The sequence below is a fragment of the Phascolarctos cinereus genome, unplaced genomic scaffold (assembly GCF_003287225.1).
Source record: "Phascolarctos cinereus isolate Bilbo 61053 unplaced genomic scaffold, phaCin_HiC Scaffold_4;HRSCAF=312, whole genome shotgun sequence".
Taxonomy (NCBI): domain Eukaryota; kingdom Metazoa; phylum Chordata; class Mammalia; order Diprotodontia; family Phascolarctidae; genus Phascolarctos; species Phascolarctos cinereus.
The window spans coordinates 664,701,078-664,722,556 of record NW_027555847.1 but is presented as its reverse complement, the minus strand read 5'-3'; the positions used below and the strand labels follow the sequence as shown (position 1 = coordinate 664,722,556).

At 42.0% G+C, this 21,479-nt stretch overlaps 1 protein-coding gene across 4 annotated transcripts in view; it reads right to left on the bottom strand.

Moving 5' to 3' along the window:
* The window catches only part of TICAM1 (TIR domain containing adaptor molecule 1), a 48,557-nt gene extending 38,526 nt beyond the window's left edge, over nucleotides 1–10,031 (bottom strand). Inside the window, exon 1 of one of the 4 annotated variants that reach the window (XR_013486412.1) lies at nucleotides 8,910–9,127. The gene's annotated coding sequence lies outside the window, so the exon portion shown is untranslated. Of the gene's footprint in view, nucleotides 1–8,909; nucleotides 9,128–9,671 lie in introns of those variants that run through there. The other 3 variants (XR_013486413.1, XM_020971243.2, XM_020971242.2) reach the window with 3 other exon arrangements.
* Between the last annotated feature and the right edge of the window lie 11,448 nt (nucleotides 10,032–21,479).

Sequence of the window (21,479 nt, the reverse complement as noted above, 5' to 3'; positions counted from 1 at the left end):
CACCCCATAACATTCCCTTTCCTCCACTTCTCAGGTGAGCCAGCCTAGCTATGGTAGCAAAGCACCCTGAGGGACAGAGAGGAGGAGGTATGTGCCAGGAGAGTGATACTACTACCCCCATTTCAGCCACCACTTCTCCCCTCAGACATGCCCCGGAAGAGGCAGTCCAAGATGTTGGCCCTAAGAACCTTAGGAATAACTATGGCTTCCAATACCCACGGCTCTGCTCCCAGCCCAACCCCAGCAACCATCATCCCAGGGAGCAACTCCTATGGAGATGCAACCTGGCAGAGGCTTCTTTGAGCAGAGAACCCCTGCGTCCAAAAATCAAATCCTTGCCACCACAGTCCTTCAAATGGCTCAGCGTCGGAAATGGACAGGAGTATTGGTAGAAATATTAAAGATGCTGCATTAATGGGTGCTTTGTGTCTGCATCCCAAAGACTGTGGGACCTCTCCATGTGACTTGAAGGTGAAACCTCCTCTATATGTCAAGCTCACTTTAGAATGTAGCTTGCGAGCAGAGACTAGCTTGCTTTTCTATTTGTATCCATAGCATTTAGCATAATAATTCAATCATTTTTCTTTCTTTCAAATCCTAGCAGCATTCCTCCAAGAAGCCTTCTCTGACTGTCACAGCCCTTCGGGATAACAATGCCCCCTACTTCTAAGGGCATTTGAGATTTACAACAAGCTCTCCTCACAACCCTGTGGGGTGAGTGCTAGGAGAAGGATTATCCCCAATTTACAGATGAGGACACTGAGGTTCAAAAAGGGAAAGTGATTTATCCAAAGTTCCATACTAGCGAGTATGAGCTGGGATTCACAGGAATTAGAGCCAGAAGGAACCTTACAGATCATCTGGCACTGAGGCCCATAGAAGAAAAATGCCCAGGGTGACATAGATAAGAAGCAGCTGAATCAGGGCTCTATACTATACTATCCTTCTCTCCCTACTCCCGAGCTCTTACTGAACTTAGCATCCACATAGTTGTTCTCTGTATGTAAATCTGTCCTCTTAACTAGACTGAAAACTCCCTGAGGACAGGCACTGGGGCTGCTCTTTCTTCCCCCTCCCTCCCTGCCTTCCACAGGGCTGGTTTGAGGAATGTGTAAATATAGGGTCCTGGAGCAGGAACATAATAGCTAACATGGGAAAAATCTGGCTTTCTCTTCCTATCATCAAGAGAAGCTTTGGAGTCTTATAGATAGATCCCTGCTCTTAAACATAGGTGACCTAGGTTCCTACCCCAGCCCTGACTCTTATTAGCAATGTGATCTTAAATCCAATTTGTTTACAAGTCAAGACATCACTCTTCTGATGTCATTAGTCTTCTTCCAGAATGAAGGATAAACCAATCTGTGAGTAGTAGTAGCTGCCCCAATGGCCCCCAATAACCCAAGTGGGCAAATCAGAGCACTACAGAATGGAAAGATGGTAAGAGAGCTCCTAGCCAATCCTGTCCAACCCACATTTGAACAAGAATCCACTTAACAATTTATCTGACAAGTGGGTCATCCAGCCAATGCTTGGAGACCTCCAATCATGGGGTACTCACTACTTCACGAGGCAGCCCATGCCTCTTTTGGATCACTCTGACTGTTAGGATGTTACCTTACAGTAATCCAAATCTGTCTCCCAGAAGCTCCCACCCATCATTCCTAATTGTGTCCTCTGGGACAAGCAAAATGAGTCTAATCCATCTTTCACCAAAAGCCCTGCAATATTTAAAGAGAGCCAACACATCCCCCACAGGTCTCATGAGAAGTTCTGCTTGGTTGTACTCCATGAACATCATGGCTTCCCCAAGATAAACTGATCACCTGACATCTCATCACACCATACAGACTAACTCAGCTTCTGATACTCAACATCTTCTGAGCCCCCCTCCCCTCTGATTGGAGGGCTGGAGGGGGACCAATAAACTCCTCATAAAGCCTTCCTTTAGAGAAGGCTCACTTTCCAGGAAACTCCATTTTCTATCAGCGGTTTAGACTCCAGAACATCATGCCTTGGTGCTGGGTAGTCCCTGCTGGTCCCCCCTACCCATCCCTTTTCAGTTTCCTTTTGTGTACTGTCTTTTCCTATTAGATTATAAGCTTCTTGAGGGAAGGAACTGTCTTTCTTTTTCTTATTTACATCCCCAAAGCTTAGCACAGTGCTGCCTTGCACACAGTAGGCATTTAATAAATGTTTATTGAGTTGAGTTGAGTTAAATTCTTACACACAGCCTAGTGAGTGTAAGAAGAAAACATGAAAACATTATATAAAGGTCAGTTGTGTTATCATTATTAGAAATATCACAATAAGGTGGGGCTGTCCACATATGAAACTTGTGACCCATCATTGGAGGTGTTTACATTGGATTTCTTAGGGCTGCTGTTGAGGGAATTCATAAGAGAGGTGAGAGTTGGACCAGACGACCTACCAAGTCCCTTCTATCTTTAAGACACTATGAATGTTATGGATTAAAATAGGTATCAATTGAGGACCAATGATTCCATAATCATCAAATCCAACTTTGTTGTTCAGTCCTTGCCGTTGCGTCCAACTCTTCATGGCCCCATTTGGGATTTTCTTATCAAAGAAACCACTGGAATGCTTTGCCTTTTCCTTCTCCAGCTCATTTTACAGATGAGGAAACTGAGGCAAACATGGCTAGGTGATTTGCTCACAGTCACACAGCTAGTAAGTGTCTACCACCAGATGTGAACTCAGGTCCTCCTGACTCCAGGCCCAGGGCTCTCCACTCTGCCACCCAGCTGCCCCTAGCAAATCGAATAGCCATTATGCACTATAACACTCATCCTCCTTACTCTCTTCAGTAGTTAGTATTTCTGACCACCCTCATTCCTCCTGGATATTAATTTCTCCCTCAGTTTCTATGATGGTGACTACCCTGGTTCTCCTCCTACCTCCCTGGGAACTTTTACTTTATGGCTCTTCTTTCCACTCTTCATTGTGGGTGTGCCCAGAGCTCAGTCATCTTTCCCTCTCATCTACCTCCATGGATGGAATTCCATTCTCCATGAGGGTAATTCTAAAATTCATATCTCAGCTTAGGTCTCTCCTAAGCTCATGCATCTCCAACTGTCCACCTTTGCCCCAAACTTGGCACATCCAAAATGAAATCTATCATCTCCCTAAATATACACATACTTAGTGTCTCTGTCACAACAAGCTGGCTCCTCTTCCTAATTCTGTCAATGACACTAACATTCTCTAATCTTCAAGTCTTAGGATTGTCTCTGACTGATCCCTCTCCATCTCCAGTCTGTCACCAAGTACCACCAATTCTTCCTTTGAAATGAATCACTCAGGGCAGCTAGGTTGAGCAGTGGATAAAGCACTGGCCCTGGAGTCAGGAGGACCTGAGTTGAAATCTGGCCTCAGACACTTAACACTTAGTAGCTGTGTGACCTTGGGCAAGTCACTTAACCCCATTGCCTAGCCAAAAAAAGCAAACAAACCCAAAACTAAACAGAAACGAATCACTCCCAGCCTCCTCCTTGTTTCTACTTCCACCGGCATTACCCCAATACAGGACTCATCCGGCTCCAGTATTTCTTCTACTGTCAGCAATCTCATTGCAGTCAGACTCACCAAATATTAGAGATGGACATCAAGTTCAACCTCATTTTACTTGATAAGGAAACTGAGGCCCAAAGAGGGAGCAAGATGTATTTGTGGTCACATATCGAGTGAGTAAGGACTAGAGACTAAGTCTTCCACTGTACCACTCTTCCTAAAGGACTGTGATGTGGTCAAAACCCAAAGTCCAAACTCCTTAGCCCAGCACTTCAAACCCCACAATCTGGTCCCACCCCACCTACTGGTTCCTCCCCTCCCACCCATCTACTCTTTTTGTTCCAGTTCCAGGAAAGCAGTCCAATTCATAGGTCCCTTAGTGATCTTCAAGGTCATTAAGTTCAAACCACTCATTTTACAGATGAGGAAACTGAGGCTAAAAGAGGTTAAGTGAATTGTCCAGAGGCACATAGCTAGTGGGTCTAGAGGTACAATTCAAATCCAGGTCTTTATGACTTCAAGTCCAGTATTTTACCCACTAATAGCTAGCATTTATACAATACCTTAAGATTCACAAAATGCTTTACAAATATTATCTCATTTTATCCTCACAATTATCCTGGAGGTAGGTGCTGTTATTGTCCCCATTTTATAAATGAGGAAAGTGAAGCAGATGAGGTAAAGGGACTGGGCTAGGGTTACACAGCTAGGAAGTGTTTGAGGTTGGATTTGAACTCAGGTCTTCCTGACTCCAGGTCTAGCACTCAATCCACTAGAATCTGCTCATTACTTTCTAAACATACCTTGTGCTTTCCAGTATCTGTATCTTTTTGCTTGTGTTATTCACCTCACCCAGAATGCCCTTCAACTTCGTTCTCCCAGGCAGATGGGAGATCTTCAAAGCCCAGCTCAAACATCACCTTCTCTATGAAGCCTTCCCAGAAGCCCCCATCTAGAGGTGATCTCTTCTGCCAATAGAAGACTCATCACATTCTTTTTTTTTCCAAGGACCCACAATCATGGTTTTATTGGTGTGAGCTCTCCCTCCCTACCACGCGGATGGCACAGACATAAAAACAAAAGCCACTCTGTGGCTTTTCTACTGACATAAAACAGAAAATTCATTATCCTATGGCCAACTTTCTTTTAATGAGTCTCTATACTTAACTGGTTGGTCCTCATGGGATAGATGTGTGAATCTTTACCTGGTCTGTAGCTGAAGCCCTTGAAGACTGATGGGATCTGCACAGCGCTCAAGACTTCATGCAAGGCCATCACCATCTACTTTGTATTCTGGCTATTTATGTACACGTCTTATCTTCCCACCCTTCCCCAACCCCCACTAGACTATAAACTCCAAGAGGGCAGGGACTTCTTCATTTTTATCCCCCGTTTGGAACCTAGAATAGGGCGCTGTACATACTGTACTCAGTAAATGTATTATGAATGAATGAATTTTTATAATAAACAGACCATGGCCCAATTAATTGCAAATATGTATGTCTGGACAGCTTTCCAGTTCTGAATACTCTCCTGAGCTCTAGCCCCTACTCCCAGCTGTGTATACTGGAAAGAGCACTGAACTTGGAATCGGAGGATCCAGTTTCCAGTGCTTCTTACTGCCTAAGTGCCCCTGGGTAAGTCATTCTCTTCTCTGGGTCTCAGTTTCCTCAACTGTAAAAGAAGCAGATTGGGTTAGTTCAGAGCTTCTTAGCCTGAGATATGTGAACTTGCTTTTTCAGTATGTTGATAACTGTATTTCAATGCCAGTTTCCTTTATCATCCTATGAATTTAAAAACATGATTCTGAGAAAGGGTCCATAAGCTCCACTAGACTGACTGCAAAGGGGTCCATGGCACAAAAGATGTTAAGAAACCCTGGGCTAGATGACTTCTAGGGTAGGGACTCTCTACCCTAGGATGTACCTATAGGACACTGTCCCTTAAACAGTCATTGGCATCTCAAATTCAACATTTAAAACCCTTTACATTCTGGATCAGGCCTCAATTTCCATGCCAATCACAAATTACAACCTCACTTCCCCCCCATGCACCCAGTTTTCCAGCAAAACTGGCCTACTTGCACATAATATTTCAACTACCACCTTCACCCCTTTGTATAGGCTGTTTTCCATCCCTAGAATGCTCTCCTTCCTTATTTCCAAGTCTTGGAAGCCCTAATGCCCTTCAAGGCCCTGCTCTGGGGTAACTTCCTACATGAGACCTTTCCAAATTCACTTGATTGTCCTTCCCTTCCCCGGAAATTACTTTGTGTTTTTAAATATACCTTGCATTTGTTTATAATTTTATAGTAGAATGTAAGCCCCTCGAGGACAAGGATTCTTTTTTTCTTTGTCTTGGTATACAGTGCCTTGCACAAAGTGGACAATTACCAAATGCTTCTTGAATTATATTTAACATGTCTAAAATAGAGCTAAATAACCTCTCTCCACAATTTATTCCTCCTCTCAGCTTTCCTAGTTCTATTGATAGGGTCATCCACTTACCCAGAGGGTTAAAACCTTGGAGTCATCTTTAACTCTTCTCAGACTCTCATGCCATCAGCTGTCAAGTGCTGAGCATCTTACCTCTGGGACATCTCTCACAGTCATCCCCTTCTCACTATTCAAAAGGCCACCATCCTAGTTAAGGCATTCACTGCCTCTCCTGTGGGCAGTTTCAACAGCCTCCTACAAGGATCTCTCAGATTTAGTACCCCCTTCTCTAACCCATCCACAACACAGCTGCCCAAATAAGCTTCCTATGGCCTAGCTCTTACTACATCACTGCTGAAACCTCATCAATGATTTCCCCTTACCTACAAGATAAAATACCAGCTCCCTACTTTATAGTTCCAGCCTTTTCTTTGGTCTATCTCTAACCCATCTTCCCAGCCTTATTTTATGTTCCTCCTCTTTTCATACTCCTGTTGGAATCCTTCCTTCTTCTTTCCAAGCCCAGCTCAGGTGCCACCTCTTTCAGGAAACTTTCTTATTCACCCTAAGATGAAGGAGACCTGTCCTCCAATCACTCGCCCCCTTAGTTTAACCTGGGCATTTCCTGAATTGTATAGTTATTTATTGGTCTGTATCTCATTCCTCTAAAAGACAGTCCCATTGTATTAAAATTATATCTTGTTCTGATCGCCCTAACCACTACCGTCCACTTCTAGTCAGTATAAAGGGACAACAGCAGAAAATCAGATCACAGAGGGGAACCTGGAAGTCACATACAAATCATCCCAAACATCCAAGAAGCATAATTTACAAACTGTATCATATATGAACCAAAATTCACTTCCTGGTAATATATGCTGAATCAGGGAAAGCCATCTAGGTGGTACTGTCAGGGTTCTGGTCTTATGATATCTGGTCCATAGACAAAAATCCAGACCTCCACAGCTCAGGACCAGCAGAGCATCAAAAGTTGATGGTAAATTGGAGATGATGTGGATGTGTTAACTTTGAAGTTTTACCAACACTTTGAGATGATTTGGATGTTAATGAATTAGTCCCAAGGTGGCACAGATAAGAGTTGGTCTGTTTCAAAAACAAAAACAAAAAATCCTATAAAAATGAGACCTCAACCCTCTTCCAGCTGCATTGGGTCCATGCTGCCTAGTGCTTCCAACTCTAATATGGTTATGTGAGGGATACTTTCTACCTCTCCCTCTTCCCATCATCTTCCCCACACTGCCTGCCTGCCTTCACCATCCCATCCTCTGTCCTCACACTGCCATCTACCTCTGTAATCCTTTTGCTGCTTGTCTCTGTATTTTCTGTACTGTTTGCCTTCATTGAAGTGTGACTGCTATACTATTTCTGGCTGCCAATCAGGGTCTTTCCTGGAGAATGCCCAAAACACTTGGGCAAGCCTGCCCCCATTTCATAACTTCATAAATTATCAATTCACCCATGATGTAAAAGACCAAAATGGCTTTCCCCCCATCTGATGTCCAGCACCAGCAAACAGCAACAGATTTCATTACTAAGATCTAGAGCAAATAGAAAGTTTAGTTAAGACCTGGTAGGTCTCTGTCCCCAATTCAATTCACCAAGCACTTTTCAGTGAGCAGATCTGACCTTGTCACTTCTCTGCTCAAGAAGCTTCTTCAGTGGCTTTTGTTTTTAGAATAAAATATAAATTCTAGCCACCCAGGTTTATCACTTGTATTGGACCCTTAACTCTCACTTACGCCACTCCCAATAACCAATAAATTGTCAGTTCTGTTAATTAAAAATCTCTCCAGTACATCCCTGTTCTCTCTTCCCTAGGTGAAGACTGAAAAGAAAACAGGTATTTGCTATCTTCCTCCTCCTTATGTACAAAACAAAAGGCCCTATAGATTTTAGCAGGCATTTTGATAAAGTAATAATAAAACTGGTTTGGTTTTTAAAAAATAATAAAGTGAAAAATATTGATCAGAAATACTTTAGTAATATGAAGTCAGAGATATGATTGTCCTAGCACTCAAGTACCTTTGTAAACAAAACTGAACAAAGGAAAAAGGCAGCGTTTGGGTTAGGCTTTTAAGAGCATGTTTAGGAGTTCAAGGGGGGAGGAAGGTGGTGAAGGCAGGCATAGAGTACAGGTGAGCAAAGCCATCAAGGTAGCAAAGCTCAGGAGATGTCTGGAGCACAGAGAGAGCTATTAAGTTTGGCTGAGAGATTGTACGGAAGAATACTGGAAAAGGTAAAGTGTAAACTGACAGATTTATCTTCCTGAGTTCAAATCTGGCCTCAGACACTTGCTATGTGACCCTGGGCAATTCACTTCACTCTGTTTGCCTCAGTTTCCTCTTCTGTAAAAGGAGCTGTAAAAAGAAATGGCAAATCACTCCAGCATCTCTGCCAAGAAAACCCCAAAAGGGGTTATGAAGAGTCAGACGTGGCTGAACAAACTGACAGGAGTTCTTAACTTTTTGGGTGTTTGGGGTCATGAGTCCCTTGGGCAATCTGAGGAAAACCTATGGGCACCTTTTCAGAATAATGTTTTTAAATGCAGAGGGTTAAAATGCAGAGGATTCCAAAGGAAACCAATTCTATTGACATACAGTTACCAAAATAGATTAAAAAACTCCTAAGGTAAAGGAACGTCAGAGAGTCATTTAACCTTTGCTCAGTAATCAGCAAAGCAGTGTGACGCCTAGATCTGTGACTAAGATTGTGGAGGTAGTAATATCTGTCCTAATAGGTACTTAATTCCAACCTTCTACCCTTTCCTTCTTCCTCCCAAGTGTTGCCTGCCTGAGTGAGGAATCGGTCAACTACTACCACAAGGGAAAGAGATTGTGGATCCACGTGGGTCCCGGGCCAGGGTCACCCACGAAATGGTGGACTTCCCTGCCCCCACTGGACTCCACAGCTTCACCCTCCCCTTACCTTTCCTTAGAAGTTCTGAGCACCAGAGTGCTTAGGCTGGAACATACAGAGAAGCCAGAAGGAAGGAGCCAAAGGATTTCCCAGGGCCTGGGTGCCGCTAGCTGCCCCAGAATGAAGGTTCTAGTCTCAGTCCTGCTAGACAAGGCGCAGCACACCAGCGGCTCCCGCAGTGGAGGCTGGATGCGGAAGCTGGACAACTAGATGTGTTACGGAAACTTTTTGCGACGCATTCAGAGTCCGGCCCGGCCCCTCCCTCAGACATTTGAGTGGCATGAAGATTTCCTCTTTTCTCCCAGCCACTGGAGGGAACTGATTGGGACTTCCCCAGGAGACAGATCCGTTTCAGGGCATAGACAGGTTGGGGAGGCATCGCTCTCCTATGGGTACTCAGAGCAAACTGCATGGCGCAGGCAGGCTGAGCCAGAAAGGGTCCTCCTGGGCCCCAGGAATGGGAGAACTCCTAAACTCCAACCCTGGAGGAATGGGAATATCCAGCTCTACCCGGGAGAGAAAGGGTGCGAAGCTAGAAACTCTGAGGAGGAAGGGGGTGGGATGGGGTAAAGCGGGGAAGAAGAGAGGAATTTAGAACAGGGATGAGGGGTGACGCTGAGGTGAGTGACAGTCATTTCAAACGCGGAGTTGAGGGAAAGCTCGGAATGGGTCGGGACTCAACAAGGAGTTCCGAACACTGCGAGGGGAAGCTCCCAACTCTGCGGGATGGAGAACAGAGAAAATTCCGTAATCGGCCTAAGACAGTCATACCCGCCGGAAGTGGGGTGTCCAGGTCTTCTAGTCCTGCAGCCCCTCGGAGTGGCTTCCTCGGCCTCCAGAGCTACCCAGGCTGGGAGAGGGCAAAGGTTGGAACCTCGGAGCCACCTACATTTATTCGGAGCCCGGGGAGATGTTGGATAAGTAATTAGCTTTTGGCCTGGTCGGTCTAGCTCGGCAGCTATAGGGTGGATCGGTCTACGCCCCAGGGGCAGGGAGGTTTCACCACCCCCGATTCTTCGAGAGATCTAGTTGGAGTTCTTCCGCCCTCACTCTCGGCTTAAGTGGACCTAGATTTGGGGGGGTTAAAAAAAAAACAGCACAAGATTACTTCCAATCTCCGGCTAGGGAAAAGCCCCCATTCTGTCCCTAGCTGCCATTTCCTAACTACCAACCTGGAGGAGAAGTGATGGGGGAGGGGTAGTGGAAGTAGAACTTAATCATAGGGCTAATTTTTTTAACTGATTTTTTTTTTCCATTTCTTAATGTATCCCCAGCCTCTCCTCGTGACCGAGCAACCCCATTCTACAGATGAGTAAACTGAGATCCCTAGACGGAAAGTGACCACAATCATTCAATTAAGCGCCTAACAAGAGCTAGGTGCTGGGTTGCATAAGCAAATGAAAAAGGGAAACCAGTTTCTGCCTTTAAAGTGCTTATTCTGATACAACATTATGTAAAAAAAATAAATAGGTTGGAACTGGGACCAGTAGATAGAGCTATGGGTTAGGGGTCAGGAAGACCTGCCTTTGAATTTCCCCTCGGTCCCTTACTAGGTTAAGTGACCCTGGATAAGCCACCACCTCTGCCTGCTTCAATTTCTTTTTCTGTAAAATGAGGATAATAATAACACCTACTTCGGCTATAGAAATGCTAGCTATTGTTATTAGTTAGGTACAAGATAATTTGAAAATGGAGAGATGCCTTGGGCTGGGGGGGAGGGGGGAGGGGCAGGGGGCAGGGACTTCGCCAGGCGGATTCTGAGTCGCCGTTGAAGTGGTCATTCCAGAAGTGTGTGAAAAGGCCTGGGGCTCGGAAACAACAAAGTTAAAAGTGAAAGCTAGCTTCCCAGACTACAAATTCACTCCGTTTCTGCTAAACCACAATGCCTGCTAAGCTGCATCAGAACCCAAACCCTCTCTAGCAAAAGAGGTTCTGGGAGAAGCCAGGTGAGGCAGGGGCTTGGGGACCCCGGCTCCTCTGCCCTTTCTTATTCCTCCTGGCCTGGCCTGGCTCCTCCCAGACGCCTTCCTTAGTTGCACTGTCCCTCACTCCCCATGGAAGAAAGAAAGGCGGGTGCCCTATGGTAGGGTAGTAGCATCTCCCGTTTCCTTAACATTTCAGTACTGTATTCGAAAAGTGCTTGCCTCAGTACCTACGTATGGAGATTAGGGTTGGAGTCATTTCACAGATGAAGACACAGGGTCATCTGAGAGCTTTAAGTGGCCCCAGGCCTACAGTCTCACACCCACTGTGTTTCCAAAGCACTCTGCCTACATTTTCATAGGAACTCAGAGAAGAGATAGTACAAATATTCTCCCCATTTTACAGATGGGGAATGGAGTCTAATTAAGTTGACCGAGGTTTCCACAGCTAAAAAAACAGTACAGAAACAACTTCAAGCTGGAATTGTCTCCATACCATGGCTCTTAAGACTGTTTTTAATACCCCTGAGTTCCCCCTCCCTCCCTACAGAAGGCTGGATTTAAGAGTCAGGAAGACCTGAGTTCAAATTCTGCCTTACCAGTGTTATGACCCCTGGATGAGTCACCTTCCTTCTCTCTGCCTCAGTTTCCTCATCTGTAAAAATGAAGGGGGTTGGATTTGATAGCTGAGGTCCCTTCTAGGTCTTAATTTGATCCTCTGATCTAAATGCAACTCTTCCCCTCCCCCACCGCAAGTTCTAAAAAGATTTTTACTTCTGTTCTCAATACCATCTGCTTCCTTAAAGCCTGGTTTCTGCCAAACTTGGACAGACTCATAAAAACCAGACTACTTCCTACAGCATCCTCTGGTTTTATACAGTAGCAACAGCAGTGACGGGCCTGAAAATACCAGGCAAGTTTTCTTCTGTCAAATTTACTACAAGTTTGATGTTAGAGCAAGTGACTTGATCTCTCCTCTTGTCTGCCTCACCCTGTAAGCAGCTAAGAGTCTACTTACCGTGTGCCAGACATCTGGATGAAAGGCACAAAACATCCCCTTGCCCTCAGGGATTTTACATTCTGCTGGGGGAATATTTGTACAGGGATAAGGACTGGATATTGTGAGAGGAGGCAACGAGCACTAATTAGGGGGACTGGGTCTCAGAGACCCCATTTGTCTCCAGCTTTGGGGAAATCACTTCACCTTTCTTGGGCATCAATTCCCTCATCTGTAAATCATGAAGAGTGACAGGCTGGATCATAGGATCATAGCATTGGGGCTGGGAGGTCCCATCCTGGGCTAAGTCTGGGAGTGAGGAGCTCTCAAGGTTTGCTAGGCTGGTTTTGGAATGACAAGAAGCTCAAGCCTGTCCTCAGAGCCATCTCTCTGTACCAAAAGCTATGCCTGCCCATCCCACAGGGCCTTCTGGAAGAAACAAATGAGACAGGATGGGTGAGGCAAGGTGGAAAATCACTATGGGAAGTCGGCTACTGAACAAATGTCTGAGCAGGACAGATGAGAAAACTTAAGTCTGCCTGAATTTGCCACAAGGTACCAGATAGAGTGCAGAGCCTGGAGTTTAGAAAATCTGAGCTCTAAGCATGATTGAGTTACCAGCCGTGTGACCCTGGGAAAGTCACTTGACCTCTCTCAGCTTCAGGTTACTCATTTGTAAAATGAGGGCAAGAGTAGCAACTATGTCCCAGGGTTGTTGGGGATATCAGATGGTATAACAGGTAGAACAGGTGAGGGTGGCCTCAGATTGAGGTCCTAAGGCCAAGAGGAACCTAGTATTTCTCCCTTCTTTTCTTCCCACCCCAAACTGTCTAGAAGCCCTCGATCCCATTCAACTCAGCTCCTAAGCTCATACCAGATCCTAAGCAAGGGCATAGCATTCAGTTAATTCCCAAAGACAGTTCAAGGCCATCATCATCTCCTTGACAAGGAGAAAATAGAAGGTTATAATGCCTCATTGGCCAGAGACCTTAAAAGAAAAAAAAAGTTTGAATTCATCAGTGGAAATACTTAGGCAAATAAAAAACTCACTTGAATTAACCTTCACTCATCCTACTTCTGAGATTCAGCCCACAGATCTACCAAGGCTTCCATCAGTAACTAGACCTGGGGTCAAGAAGACCTGAGTTCAAACTTACTAGCAGTGTGATTCTGGGTAAGTCACTTAACCTGTCCGTTTCCTCAACTGTGAAGTGGGGATAATAACAGCACCTACCTCAAAGGACTGCTGTGAGCATTGTAGGTCAAATTGTTGGTGTCACCCAAATCCCCCAAACCATAACCCAAATCCAGTACCATAAATTTAGAAACCAATGGGTTTATTGAGTTTGTCAACAAAAGAGCCCCACCCGAAGGGGCCAAGACTCCGCAAAGGAACAAAAGGACAAAGCTTATATAGGTTTTAATTTAGGCAAGAGGTGAATTAAGTACCTCAGGATTAGACAAGGTTGTTATTGGGGGCTTGTGGAAAAGGAATAGGGGATGTGGTATCCTGTGATTCAACAGGCCTGTTGCTGGACTAGAAACAGGAAAGGCTCAAGTTAGCTATCTCTTGAAACCCTGTTCTAATAGATAGGACTGTCCTTGCTAGATTGAGGAGGGGGAGGTGGGTGGGTTGTGATACAAATAGGGTCTAGGCAATAGAGGAACCACAGACAAGATGGAGTTGGCTTTAGCTTTCTTGGCTAGCCATGATTCCCCTCTCTGAGACTATTAACAGTCTTACAATTAAAAAAAAAAGTTCCCAAATCAATCCAAGCAGAAATGATAAGCATCTTACAGAATAGGTAACAGATAACACACACTGAACTAATAAAACAAACAAAATTACAGTAAGGTAAAAAAAAGAAATCCAATATGGCTGTAGCTTTAGGAGGTGTCACGTCCTTTGGCAGTGTCTATGATCTTCAGGTATCTGGCAAGAGCCTCTTGTGCATCTCCCAAACATCTGTGCATGGATCAGGGTAGGTTTGTGGAGATGTTTCCTTGACCATCTCCAGGTTCCAGGTCATTTATGAAGATTCTTTTGGTAATGCTGTCAAAGCCTGCCAGTGTTAGGACTTACTATAATTTAGTAAAATTGGACAAACTCTAATCAAATTGGCCCTCCAGTAATTAGTTCATGTGGTGAAAACCAGTTTAGACCTTATGGAATTTAGTCTTACGAATAACAGAGCTATAGGAAGACCATCAAAGTAGGCTACCCAATAAGGTACCTTCTACTTGCATCCCATTATAGCAATTCAGAGGTGCTGGGGTATTGCAACAACAAGATTCATTACATTTAAAATATTACATTTTTACCTGGCATAGCTAGAGAGATTTGCTATGAAAGGAAGAAGGAAGGATATCAACATCATCAACATCAGGACTGTACCTTCTGGCCTAAGCCTAAGGATACAGAGTGACTTAACATAGATATAACAGGATAAAGCATCTCTAGTTCTGTTTGATTTCAGATGTCATCGTTAACTTTTTGGAACGGCCAATCATATAGCAAAGTTCCACATTATTCACAGAGTATCATAGCCAGGCTGAGGATTAACCAGTTGGGAAACATTGCTGTTCAGAAAGGAAATAACTGAGTCAAGGGGATCCTCCGTTCACCTATGAAAGTTCATCCTTTCAAATTTCCCACCTGTAGCAGCTCTTGGATTACACTCCATTTGAACAGCTCATGGGATTTCCCATGAATGGTGATTTACTGACAATGATAATTCAGACATTTTTACCCAAATTCAAAACTCAGAACAATATCAAATTCCTGTCCATAGAGATTTTACCTCCAATAGCAAGTTTGACTAATCACAGCTTAAGGCTAGATATAGTTATTATTTCTCTCATGTTGTTGCAGTAACAGTTAATAATAAAAAGTTTATCAGGCCTTTCAAAAAAATTCATTCAACATCCTTTTCTTTTTTTTTGAGTTTAAACTCATCCTGGTTTAAAAATCAGTCATTAGAAATGAAGAAAATAATTACATACTGGAATTTCACATAAATAGTGACTATATGAGAGTTCACTCTAAATCCAGAAAAACACTGGCTATTTCCAGGTATAATTTCATAATTTTCATAACCACAAATCATCATATAAATGACTTCTATATCGCAAGCAAACCTGTAAATTCAGCCCCACTTTGGCAAAAAGTGTTTGTGATACAAGAGGGAAATCACATTTTCTCAGTTAAACCAGTTCATTATTTTGGAATTTCACAACATTTAGCAAGTTCTTTTAAAGGGCCAATAAGATTTTGTGACCTTGTCCAAGCAGATAGTCCCAAGGAACCTGACAAGTTTACATATAAGGAAATTTTACAAGGCTGGCTTCTTTTTTTTCCTTTTTCCACAAAGTAATTATTATTCTTCCCTTTTAAAATATTCCCAATGAAATACTTGATGAGTTTTAACATTGTGACAATAGCCTCTAACAATTTAATAATTTCACAGCATCCATATCAAAAGGAGTTAAATTTTCTAATGATACAATTACATCATCTTCTTAACAGCATTTATTATACAATGGTTTGTAAAAATTCACAGTACAAGAAAATGCAGAAACACATTAATAATGTACACAATATGTATTTAAAACATGAAACAAAATTTATTGCAAGTCATATGACATCAATTTAATTGAATGCCTTTCCAAATTATCTTACATAGAAAATCATTCATTGTATTACTTTTGGCATTCTACTGGAAGGCCTATCTGATTAGATTGCAACCTTTAGCATTCTATACTGCAAATATACTATTGCAGTATTAAATGCAATATTGATTGTATTCAAGACCAACACAGAATAATTTTGATCCAATTATGCCTTTAGCAAAACTTGCAGTTTCTAACCACATTGCTAAATATTATTTAATGTTAATGCTAAATACTACGTTTCCTTTAAGGCCTGATTTCCTCAAATAATACCACACTGCAAATATATTCCTATGTTTTCCATATAAAGAATACCACATAGAATTTCTCATATATGTTTTATTTCAACAAGATCAAAAACCTCACTCAAACTCCAAACCTTTCATTTTCTAACCCTCCATCCCCACTCAGTGCAAACAGATTATAACTTTCTTTTACTTTCTACCTATTCTCTTCTCATCCCTACTTGCTTAAAACTTCTTCCTTCCTTTTTATTTCCCCTAGTGGACTTTGATTAAAGTCCTTCAAAACTGCCCTTTTCTTTTTTCTTTCCATATTCTGACCTGACATTTCTCTTACTTCATTCTACTTGCTTAATTAGTCTTTATTTCCCATTCATATCCCAGACTATCAATAGAATTTATCTTCTTCACCCATTCCACTGAGTTTCTCTTTTGCAATTTTAGCACAAGTTTTTTATAATACAACACCAATTCATTGCAATACTATTACCTTCCGGTGGGTTCTTTAGAGCTTACAAATGCATGATTTATTCCAAAACCTTTAGATGATTTTGCCTCTAGTTTACCTAAACAATTCTGTTACATTGCATCATATTACATTCACAGAAAACAAAACAAAATGAAACGAAACAGTGGTAACACAAAACATTCTTCCAAATTAAATTTTATTTACTTTTAAGTTGCTTCCTGTTTTAAACGAGCTTCTCCCTTTTTGTGGTCAAGAAAAGAGGTAACAATGGGTGGTTTATAAGGACCAGATAAATTCAAACTGCAAACCCATTTTTCCTCTTTATTTTGGAACTTCGCTGATACTATTTCAGCTCTCTTTTTTCCTAGTTAGTGAAATAACTTTCCTCCTTGCAATAAAACAATAAATCTGCCACTCTCTGGGGGAAAAGTGACAAAAGGTCTGAGTGCTGTTTCTATGCAACTTTCACAAAGTTTTATTCTGATTTTTTCTTAAAACAAAATCTACAGGGGCAGCTAGGTGGTACAGTGGATAGAGCACCGGACCTGAAGTCAGGAGGACCTGAGCTCAAATCTGGCCTCAGACCAAACCCTTGACACTTACTAGCTGTGTGACCCTGGGCAAGTCACTTAACCCCAATTGCCTAAAAGAAAAAAAAATCTACAGAGTGGTACCCCAAAATTCACTAACATATTTCAGTATTTATTAAAAATATTCAAACCACAATTTGGAAATTCACAGTACTTACATTTCAGTCACAGATTTAGTCCCTAATTAGTTTATAATATCATAAATTTCTGCAGACTCAGGAGAAAAAAAGATTCCCTTCTCTCTCTCTGTCTCTCTGTCTCTCTGTCTCTCTCTCTCTCTCTCCCCCCCCATAACTTAAAAAAATTTTTTTTGGTATTTTTTCCCCAATGACATGTAAAAACAATTTTCAGCTTTAGTTTTTAAAATTGATTTCCAAATTCTCTCACTTCCCCTCAACCCCCTCATTGAGAAGGCAAGCACTTTGATATAGGTTATACATGTGTAATCATGCAAAACATATTTCCGTATTAGTCATGTTGTAAAAGAAAACATACACCAAAGTAAAAACCCAAGAAAAATAAAGAAAGTAAAAAAGCATGCTTTGATCTGTATTCAGATTCCATCAGTTCTTTCTCTGGGGATGGATAGCATTTTTCATCATAAGTCCTTCAGAGTTGTCTTGGATCATTGTATTGCTTAGAATAGCTAAGTCATTCACAACTGATCATCTTACAATATTGATGTTACTGTGTACAATGTTCTCCTGGTTCTACTCATTTCACTTTGCATCAGTTCATGTAAGTCTCTCTGGGTTTTTCTGAGATCATCTAGCTCATCATTTCTTATGTAACCATAGAATTCCATCACAATCACATACCACAAATTGTTCAGCCATTCCCATATTGATGAACATCCCCTCAGTTTCCAATTCTTTGCCACCAGAAAAGAGCTGCTATAAATATTTGGGCATAGTTACAAATCTCGCTGCATAATGGTTGAATAAGGTCATAACTCCACCAATGGTGCATTACTGTCTCAATTTTCCCACATCCCCTCCAACATTTATCATTCTCCTTTTCTGTCCTATTAGTCAATCTAATATGTACGAGGTTGTACCTCAGTATTGTTATAATTTGCATTTCCTCCAATCAATCGCGATTTAGAGCATTTTTTCACATGGCTATAGATAGCTTTGATTACTTCATCTGAAAACTGACTGTTCATATCTTTTGATCATTTATCAATTGGGATTTGATTTTTTTTCTATATATTTGAGAGAGGAGCCCTTTATCAGAGAAACTTGCTTCAAAAATTTTTTTCATAGGTATGATTGCTAACTATATTTTTTCCCTGTTTATTTTATTTTCTCTCTCCTTTCACCCTGCCTCTTCTCAAGTGTTTTCCTTATGACTATTTCCTCCCCCAATCCACTCTCCCTTCTATGAGCATCTCCGGCCTTCTCCTATCCTCTTTCCCTCCTACTTTCCTGTAAGGTAAGATTTATTTCTATACCCAATTGAGTGTGTATATTATTCCCTCTTTGAGCCAATTCCAAAGAGAGTTAGGTTCAAGCATTCCCCACCACCTCCCCCATCTTCCCTTCCACTGTAAATAGCTCTTTCTTGCTTCTTTTATGTGAGATAATTTACCTCATTCTACCTCTGCCTTTCCCTTTCTCCCAGTACATTCCTGTTTTTCACCCCTTAATTTTATTTTTAAAGATATCATCCATCATATTCAATTTATACCTGTGCCCTCTGTCTATATATACTCCTTCTAACTGCCCTAACAATGAGAAAGTTCTTATAAGTTACAAGTATCATCTTCCCATGTGAGAATGTAAACAGTTTAAATGTATTAAGTCCCTTATGATTTCCATTTCCTGTTTACCTTTTTATGCTTCTCTTGAGTCTTGTATTTGGAAGTCAGATTTTCTATTCAGTTCTAGTCTTTTCATCAGGAATGCTTGAAAGTTCTCTATTTCACTGAATGTTTATTTTTCCCCCTGAAGGATTATACTCAGTTTTGCCGAGTAGGTGATTCTTGGTTGTAATCCTAGCTCCTTTGCCCTCCAGAATGTCATATTTCAAGCCTTCTGGTCCATTAATGTAGAAGCTACTAAATCTTGTATTATCATTACTATGGCTCCATGATACTTGAATTGTTTCTTTCTGGCTGGTTGCAATATTTTCTCCTTGACCTGGGAGTTCTGGAATTTGGCTACAATATTCCTGGGAGTTTTCATTTTGGAATCTCTTTCAGGAGGTGATCAGTGGATTCTTTCAATTTCTATTTTATCCTCTGGTTTTAGACTATCAGGGCAATTTTCCTTGATAATTTCTTGAAAAGTGATGTGTAGGCTCTTTTTTTGATCATGGATTTCAAGAAGTCCAACAATTTTTAAATTATCTCTCCCAGATCTTTTTTCTAAATCAGTTGTTTTTCTAATAAGATGTTTCACATTGTCTTCTATTTTTTCATTCTTTTGGTTTTGCTTTATTGTTTCTTGATGTCTCAGTCATTAGTTTCCATTTGCTCAATTCTAATTTTTAAGGAATTATTTTCTTCAGTGAGGTTTTGTACCTCTTTTTCCATTTGGCCAATTCTGCTTAAGAAATTCTCCTCACTGGATTTTTGTACCTCTTTTACAATTTGGCCTATTCTGTTTTTTTAAGGTGTTATTTTCTTTAGTATTTTTTGGTGCCTCCTTTACCAAACTTTTGACTCTTTTTTCATTATTTTTTTACATCACTCTCATTTCTCTTCCCAATTTTTCCTCTACTTCTCTTACTTGCTTCTCAAAATCCTTTTTGAGCTCTTCCATGGTCTGAGACCAATTCATATTTTTCTTGGAGAATTTTTTTCTATTGTTTGCTCATTTTCTCAGCCTATTTCTTGACTTTGGACTCTTTGCTAAAGTGAGTACACTGTCCCAAGCTTCAGAAGTTCTGTGCAGCTGTTTTCAGAGATACTTCTAGGGACCTGTAAGTTTTCAGTTTTTCCAAAGTGGTATGCTCTAAAGAGAGGTGTGTTTACTATTCTTCTGGTCTGTGCTCTGGTTTGTGACAACCACAAGCACTCTTTTCTGCCCTGGAGTTGTGAGGAGTCCCTGCCGCATTGCTGCCACAAGCTCTGATGTGCCAGTGCTCCTCCTCACACTGGGACTACCACCCATTACTGTCACTCAGATCTGAGTATGGGCAAAGCAACAATCCTGCCAGCAGAGACCCCTGTGATCTCCTTCTGACCAGTTGTTCAGTCCCCTTACCATTTGTGAGCTGGGAGCTCTGGAAGCAACCACTGCAGCTGATGATTCATTCATTCCCAACTTCTTCTCCTGGTTTGCTGGGGCCTGGTCTGTGCTGGCAAGCCCTGCACCGGATTGTGCTCCATTCTCACCCTGGCTCGACAGACTTTCCTGCCAAACGTTTAAGTTGTCTTGGGCTGGAAAATTGTTTCATCCTGCCCTTTTGTGGGTTCTGCTGTTTCAGGAATTGTTTTATGGCATTATTTAAAGGTGTTCAGAGTGGTTTGGGGCAGAGCTCAGGTAAGTGCCTGCCTTCTTGATTCCCTTCTCTCTTATCTATTTTGTGTGCATCCCCAACTTAGCTACAGTTAGAAATGCAGAGAGAGACTTTCTTTCAGAAGGTTTTGAAAGTTCCACAGAAAAATTTTTACTCTTTACATATTTTTTCCATTGTTTGATTAGACTACAGGAAAAATCAGTTTGGATTTACCAAGACACAAAACATAGACAATGCTGAACATTACCCAAATACAAACACTTTCACAGAAACAGACAAGACAAACACATAGAAGCACTTGCTAAAGAAATCTTTTCCAATTAATCCAGAAAAACCAATTTCTAATCCAGAACCAGACCAAAACACCTGATTGACTGGGGGGGGCAGGGTGTTCCCATTTGTGGAACAGGGAGGCATGGCAAATCCTCATCCACTGTAGTACAAATAATCACCAGGTTCTCAGTATCAACCATAAGAACTATTCTGAGTGGTATTCCCAAGTTGTGATCCCTGGAATTCCACAAGGCAGCCCATCTGAGATTCCCATTGCCTGTCACCATTTACTGTGGGTAGAATTGTCAGTGCCACCACAAACCAGAATCCCAAAACCAGAACCCAAACCCAATATCATAAATTTAGGAACAAATGAAGGTTTATTGAGTTCGCCAGCAAGGAAGCCCCACCTGCACAGTGGAGAAAGGAGTGGAGACTCCCCAAAGGAGCAAAAGGACAAAACTTCTATGTTTCAGTTTAGGCTGAAGGTAAATGGGATATGCAGTACCTCAGGATTGGACAAGGCTGCTCCTGACAGCCTTAGGTAATTGGGGTTAAGTGACTTGCCCAGAGTCACACAGCTAGTGAGTGTTATGTGTCTGAGGCTGGATTAAAATGAGAATCTTAATAGGGGACTGGTATCCTGTGATTAGACAACAGCCTGCTGCTGGCGGCTAGTAACCAGAAAGACTCTTCAGATTAGCAATCTCTTGTCATCCCACCCTAATAGATAGGATAAGTAAATTGTCCTAGCTGTTTCAGCAGAAAGGAAAGTGGTTGAGGTGGGGGTGAGGGGTTTGCATACTAATAGGGTCAGGACAAGATAGAGGAACTACAAAGTTTCTTTGGCTTTCTCAGCGACCCACAGCATCAAATGAAATAATATCTGTAAAGAACTTAACAGAGTGCCTGGCACATGGTAGGCACTATGTAAATGCTTATTCCACTACCA